Below are 7,595 nucleotides of genomic sequence, written 5' to 3' on the forward strand. Positions count from 1 at the left end.
TTTGATCAGGTCAGGGGTCCCATACCGTATCGCAAGCCCTTGCCCAAGCCGGGACCACTAATAAGGCGTAGCGGATGATTACCAAAATATTTTTTAATATTTATTTCATGTATGTTTCACTCACTAACTTTTATTCTAAAATTTCCTCATCACGTCATTAATTTTCTCACATATAACTTTCTAGGCCTAAATCTGATAGAATACTCTTCTATAACACTACATTATTATGCTACAATAACCTTTATTCTTCTTTAAAATATAAATAAATAAAATTTTAAATATTAGTCAAAAATACAGCTGATACTCATTAAAGGATCTAAGTTATCGCGGTTCACATCGAAGGGTTCTACTTATTCACGCTAGACGATCACAAGGCCAAATTTACGGGATATATTTAAAGGGGGGTTAGCTATACTGTTGGTTAGTCAAGTAAGTAAGTAAATAAGTAAGGTGAGCGGAGGTTTAGTTACATTTGGTTCCGTGCCCAAGGGATCTAAGATGTGCTCTGTAGAACACATCTTGGATACCAAGGTTTATAAATAAATAATAGGAATTAGCCTTACCAGGCTACATTTGTTGTTGTGAAAACGAGTGGGTGTGCTGTATTTCTGACTTATTTCATCTCTAAATAAAACTCATATACCTAATATTTTTATTCAATCGCTATTTCATAAAAACAAAAATAACTTTATTGTTAATAAACACGTCTGTAGTATTTTCTTCCATTGTTAATTCTTGCCGCGTTCCGGGCGAGGTCATGCATCGATGCGGAGTCGATTGTATGTTCATTTCCTACCTCTGGATTCTGAAAAAATAAAATAATAAAATTAAAGTAGCGTAGTAAACTAAGACAAAATCGATTTCTAGGAAGTTAGCTCATAATCGTAGTGGTTGAACTAAACATCGTCCCGATTAGGCCATTTGATTTGCATTGCTACGTAGCAATTATTGGCATTGGTGCATCTTGACGTTCCTTTGCGTCTATGCATAGTACTATTATTTATTCTGTGTCTTAATGTATGTTTTTGTAACTGTGGTGCTGTTCGCTCTCCGGGTGTTGTTCACATTTAAAAACTTTAAATGTGGTTTTTCAACGCATTTATTTGCCAAAAACAGTAGACGATAATAAAAATGTTCAATTTAATTACATGTGGTTTACGATGGAGTATCGTTAGCCAGATTGCCGAAGTGACAGCGACATCTAGCGAGCAATCTTATTATTAAATTAATATTAGGGTTTAACATTTTAACAAGTACTTTAGAAGAGTTTGCCACCTAGTGACCGAAATTGGAAACATAAGTGTGTGAACTATGTACAATAGCAATAGAATTTCATGTTAAAACAAATAGTTCTCTATAGGCCCAGTATATTTTCTTAACAGGCTCTGCCATCTTCAGGGCTATTTTGAAAGCTTTACATCACATTTGCGCTTCACATCGCAGCGTCTGGCAGCTTCGATGCTGTCTTATATAGTCCATGAACATTCTGATATGTATATTCTTAGTAGGCGCCTGTTATACAGAATTTCATTCATAGGCAGGATAACTACTAGTCTAGATGTAAGATGATTTTCCTAAAATAATCCTAGGATACTTAAACCCTAGATTTAAGACCTAGTAATACAAGAAGATAGGCTTTAGTCTAATGGCTATGGGGGCGCGATTATTCGTTGTCGCGCTGAAGTACAATATTATATGGGGCGTCCCGCCATTTTTCTATGAATGCTGAATAGCTACACGCATGTGATACTATGACAAGTACATCCTTCGATGGATGGTTTGTTTGCATTTTAGTTGTCACGCTATAATCTACGTATTGTCTCACAGGATTTCATACATCATACAATAAATTGACAAAGTTTTTATACTGAATGTTTTCACTATGAGAACAAATGTCTGTCTGTTAGGTTATACGTATTAATCATGTTAGGACTAATTTAGTTCATTAGCTTATAAGTCATCATATATTTTCATATTACATCCGTAGTAAACAAGCATACGTCCCTCTTGATGGTGAGAGGTCACTGTAGCCTATATCTGCCAATTATTTCAATAAATTAAATGCACAGTGCGAATTTCAACTTTCTATAAGTATATATTTTTGCTATAGTACAAACAAGTATGTATGTATGAACAATATTTTCAACTGGTACACATGACATGTTATCTCACTTAGATTGTGTACACAGCTTTTATACGGAACCTTAGACTGTCGCAATATTTCACAAGTTAGGAGTATGCCAACATACTGTACTTCATTACAACCATGTCAAACATATCCTACGAAATATTAGCATTACCAGCATCTGGGAGGTCGTACCTCGCCATACCCTAACTCCACTACTGCTTGATCATTGTCACAATTGCTTAAATAATTTTATGAAAATTGATTGAAACTTGTAATATTCCTGTTAAGTAGGCATAGATAATAAGCACCATTACTACTATAAAACCATATTTTACTGAGGTTCAGAAATAGTATGAATGTGGTACGCAGTAGGTATGTAAACTTACCTGATATGACCGGGTCCAGTCTGATTGTCGGATTACTTTGTAGTTCAGTAACGTTGAACATGAGCTGGTTGTGCAGATCAGCGAGACTGAAAAGAAATAGTCAGACATTAGAAATGTTCATATATTATAAGAAATAAAAGGGTTTAGTTTTAGAGTGGGGTTCTGCCAAATGGGAACAATATTATTTCACTTATCTACTCACGGGGGCGCGTCGCTTAATTTTGGAACTAAGACACGCCCGTGAGAAATATTGTGTCAGAAAAAACAATGCATACAGCAAAATTTACAAAAAGGAAATTAAAAATAAAAAAAGTTTGAGAACCCCTGCCTTGCAGTGCATATCTACACGAGTTAGGACATAAATGAGTTAGTAATAAGTTTGCTTAGCCAATAAAATGATGATGAGTCAGTTAAGTTTGATTTTTATCCGGTCGCTCATGCCTCGCCGTTTTGCTTTACGCTTCACTTCAATTTTCTAGATAATGATGCCATGAGCTGTTCACTTTTAAATTTAATAATTAGAACGTGTTATTATAATAAAACATAAGTACCTTTCATTTATATGAAGTCAGTAGATATATGGAAGACGGTCCAACCTGAAGCGTGGCCTCTCGGGTAAAACCTGAAATTGTACATATTGAAAGATTAGTTAAAAAAGGGTGTATGTATGTTTAAGGAATCTTATTTGTAAATATGTATCATTAAGATTGTTTATATTTATCTAGGCCATTCATGGTTAAGAAAAAAAAAAAAGAAGAACAACCATATAGAAACATTCTATGTAAAATTTCCTGCCGAGTCGTTTTACTCACTAAGTAGAGTTAACTAAGTTAAAAGGTAGCTGTTTAGTGGCAATGATTTTTTGTACTTACTTGGGAATTGTGCTAAGACGGAGTATAGTCCATAAAGGACACACCGGAAAATTCCTCAGTCCACCTGCACATTGCCGACGGCTGGTTGATGTTCTTCGAGGATGGTTACCCATTTCATATACTGAAAATTAATACATACATTGTTTAAACTCAATGTAGCAGAAATAAAATCTATGCTAAGTCTGGATTTTTAGTCTACATAATTTTATTTAAGTATCCAAAAATACAAAATTAAAGTTTTGACAAGTTTCAATGCCTATTTTTAAATGTCATGACATTCATTTGAGGTCCTACAAATATTGCTTTCCATAATCCATAAGCTTGAGAAATTTTATTGGTTGGAACGGAAACAACATTACAAGTTCCAAGTACAGTTAGGAGACCTAGGTCAAGTAAATTAGTCAAAGATATAATTTTAATGCTTACCGTTTAACCAAGGTATGTTCAGTTTCTATAAATATTGTTTTCCATAAAATTTGTGGCAGATGTGTAGAAATATCGGGCATTGTAAATTCCAATTAGATGTTGACTGAAAAATCAAACAACCATATAAACCTCATTGAAAGTAACAAATCTATTTTGACAGTTAGGCCTATTTCACGTACATTTAGATCCTCTTAGGGAATGTGAAAGTCAGAAATTAACGTGGGAAATTTACTATCAATAACTTATCTGACGACAGAACAATGAAATAAGCAACATTTCACCATATATATTCGGTCTAGTCGTTGTAGTTCGCAAGTATGTTCTGCTGGGTTTCGAAAACGACGACTTGTTTGAAAACACATCAAATAATAAAACAAAAGCTTACCTTTCATGCAAAACTGCTTTTGAAGTAGGCAATTAGTTCACTTTATCAATTGAGGCATAGCCCGATAAGACATCCTTTGCATGGGCTGTTTGCTCATTAGATCATGAGTATGAGCACTAAATTCTTCTATTATTTTGATGAGAAACACAACAAAACACATGTCCATTGCATTCACGTTTTTTTTTCCAACAATAATGTCATGTCAATTTCGTAACCTCACTTTCGCTAACGGAAAATTACATTGCAATTGCAGTTCAGAGTTCAATTTGATAAAACAGGCTCACTTTGTCGACAAAATTATTTAGAAGTAACGCGTGTTTAGGGCAAATAATGTTTTGTTTGCATTTTCTTAGTTTGCTAAATGACAAAATGGCGAATATGAACGGTTCATGACCGGCGTCGGCGCAGAATTGCCTGTCGTTTGTTTAAGCCGAGTAAAATAAAGCGAATATTTAAATAATTCTAGTTGTAGATCACGTAATTAATAATGAGCTAAAGAAAACAAAAACGGATCTGCCATTTTTTCGCGAACAAGCGGATTAGCGGTAAGCATGACATAGATTAGAGAAAATAATTTAACCACAGATAACATATATCTTCGCCAAAAGGTGTTCTATCGGTGACATTACACAAACTATCATTGTTTTTAAGTTGGTACGCTTGATCGGTCATACAATTTTCGACAAAAGATATTCAGTAATTCAGTAATTTATTGTCCGGTGTTGTCATTTACAAAACTTTACTTCATTTTTCTCTACTTCATTATAGTAAAATTAATACAATAGATGTATTTAAATACAAAAGATTTTGTTAATTTAATTTTCTATTGCTTAAATCACATCAAACTATTCAAGTTGTGTAGATTTTGAACGGTATTTTGTAAATAGGGCCTAACACATGTCCCCTTACAAGTGCGGTCCGACCGTCTGTTAGATCCTTAAAGAATCTCACAATATATTTTTAATGTGGTCACACTTTTGTAAACCGATGCGCACACGCGATTTCCTACGCATTGACAAATTTACACGATAGTTTTCGTTCGATTTCATTAAATTATGAAAAAAAAAAAAATCAATTATATATTTCTAATAACTAGTCAAATATTTGAACATTATGATAGGCTAAATTTATGATATCAAATAATTGTTTTGTTGATTTAATGTTTGTGACTACTAAAAACACATTAGTGTGTTTACAATGAAAATACGCCCATGAGGACAATTGTAAAAGAAAAAAAAAACGGTTAAGGATGACAATATTGACAGTGACAGTTCCTTACGAAAAAAATCTGAGCGCGAAGTTATTAAATTTTATTTAAGAAAACGATTTCACAGAAATTACAGTGTTGTGTAGCTTCCAATAATTAGTATAGTTGATTGTGTAGAAGCACGTGTGATTTTTAGTGACGTCTTATTATCAGACGAAGAGAAATGTGAACTACGGTTTGAAACGAAGAGCTCTGTTAGTGAAAACATAGTAATTTCAATTAGTTTTAGGCCATAATTAGTTAGTTAAAAAGGTGTTAGTGCGACAGTGCAAGATTTGAGTACATGGAGATAGAGTTAACAACAGATTGGACGCGAAAAACATGAAGTGAACATTGAGATATTTCGTGCGACGTTCGAGTTGACGTATCCGACTTGTTTGATGTAAATGAACGGAGAGGTAAGAGTTTTTGAGCCTGGTCTCACACCTGCTCATAGGACCAACGTGTTACTGAAGATTTTCAATATGATTATGTTGTTATTGGTGCCATATTATGCCACACTACGCAGAAGAATGGAACAGAAAATGAGGATCAAGAAAAATACATATATGTAAGTGTTCAAAACCCCAGTTAATTTACCCTATGAGTATTTTTGTTTTATCAAGCAAACAAGACGGAGTTTTATAGTCTGCAGTAATTTTTGAGTTAGAAAAATTAAAGTCACTTAGCGATCAGACATCATACTTGAGAAAAAAATAATAATAATAATAATAATTGTAGGTGAACGTAAATGAGACGTACGTCTCATATGGTTAAAGTACCTAGATGGTCCTGCAACCTTAGTTGGCATATTTTTTTGGAAAATATTTTAACGCTTGTGATTTTTATTTTAACTTTCCCTCTGTTTATTGGAAGTCTTTAACTTAACTTTAGTTTTAACCTAAGATAGATTCTTACCACAGCAGTGTTCTGTCATTGAACATAGTGGATCAGCGAGGACGGTGGAAACATGCGGTGAAAACTTCAGTGTGTGTTTAAGTGCATGCTTAGTAACGCTAGTGAAATAACAAGTGTTTATGATATTCGATTTATGCAATATTTTATTTTTTGACCAATGATTGGACAAATAAGGACTAGCCAACTTCAGAGATGAAGAAATATTCATTGGTTTCAAGTTACTTGCTGTGTTCAAATGACTGGATCTTCTGTGATTATGCTGATTGTGATCAAGTCTGCAGCGTGTCTTCGGAAGAGATTTCATGGTGTCCTGGGTTATGACACCGACTGAGAAGAGAATAGTTTGGAAAATTTTGAAATATTACCAGGAGGCCAGCAGGATTTAACCATCATCATTAGCTACTCAAGAACCCATCATAGAACTAGCCAAGTATGAAGGAGAAAAAAGGAAGAGAGACACCTTTGACCAAGTTCCTCAACCCATTGTCGTGTTTGTTAACAATTTGCTAAGTTTGCTGCAACTGCAAATGCGATGAAGAAGGAATAATTTGTCTGAGGTTACAAAACTTTCGGGGCATGTTATACAATATTGAAGACATAGAATAGGACAATACAAGTTTTAAGCTCGTTTCAAGAAAAAAATCATTATTTTGTTATATTATTATCCAATCAAATAAAAGTATTTTGAACCTACTTATGCCATCATTTTGTATTTTATCATAAGGTAGTTAAAACCAAAATAAAATTTTGCGGATAGTTTGTAAACAAAAAAATATATATATTATCTAAACCACATCAAATTTGTTGTTACATTATATTTTACAAAAAAAAAAATATATATATATCAAAACCACTTCAAAATTAAGGATACATCATATTTTGCGGGAAAAAATTGAAAATATGAAAACCACTTCAAAACTGCAATTACTTTTTTTTTGCATAATTGTATTATGCGTTTATTATGAACATTACATGATGTGTAATGTAAATTCTATGAGTACATTGGTTACAAGTTAATGACTTCTTAGTAAAGAATGTTTATTTATTGCGACATACTTATGTGGAACATTATTATTTTTCTTTCTTATCATCATCATCATTATCATTATTTTAAACGTGTCATGAGTTCTTCAAAATTTTATTGAGATGCAGTGTTATTATTATAGGGGTGGTAGAAGTCAAAATTTTGACTAAAATTAATTTTATTTCTATAGTGATCTGTGTGATAAAGGGC

At 33.2% G+C, this 7,595-nt stretch overlaps 1 long non-coding RNA gene across 1 annotated transcript; it reads right to left on the minus strand.

Moving 5' to 3' along the window:
- Nucleotides 1-666: 666 nt before the first annotated feature.
- Nucleotides 667-4,259, minus strand: LOC125242258. Its single transcript, XR_007178839.1, has 6 exons — nucleotides 4,198-4,259; nucleotides 3,813-3,915; nucleotides 3,387-3,507; nucleotides 3,066-3,136; nucleotides 2,515-2,600; nucleotides 667-805 (listed from the first exon to the last, which is right to left on the minus strand). It is a non-coding gene; the product is annotated as an uncharacterized LOC125242258 (long non-coding RNA).
- Nucleotides 4,260-7,595: the final 3,336 nt, after the last annotated feature.

Source organism: Leguminivora glycinivorella, chromosome 2, assembly GCF_023078275.1.
Source record: "Leguminivora glycinivorella isolate SPB_JAAS2020 chromosome 2, LegGlyc_1.1, whole genome shotgun sequence".
NCBI classification, from domain to species: Eukaryota; Metazoa; Arthropoda; class Insecta; order Lepidoptera; family Tortricidae; genus Leguminivora; species Leguminivora glycinivorella.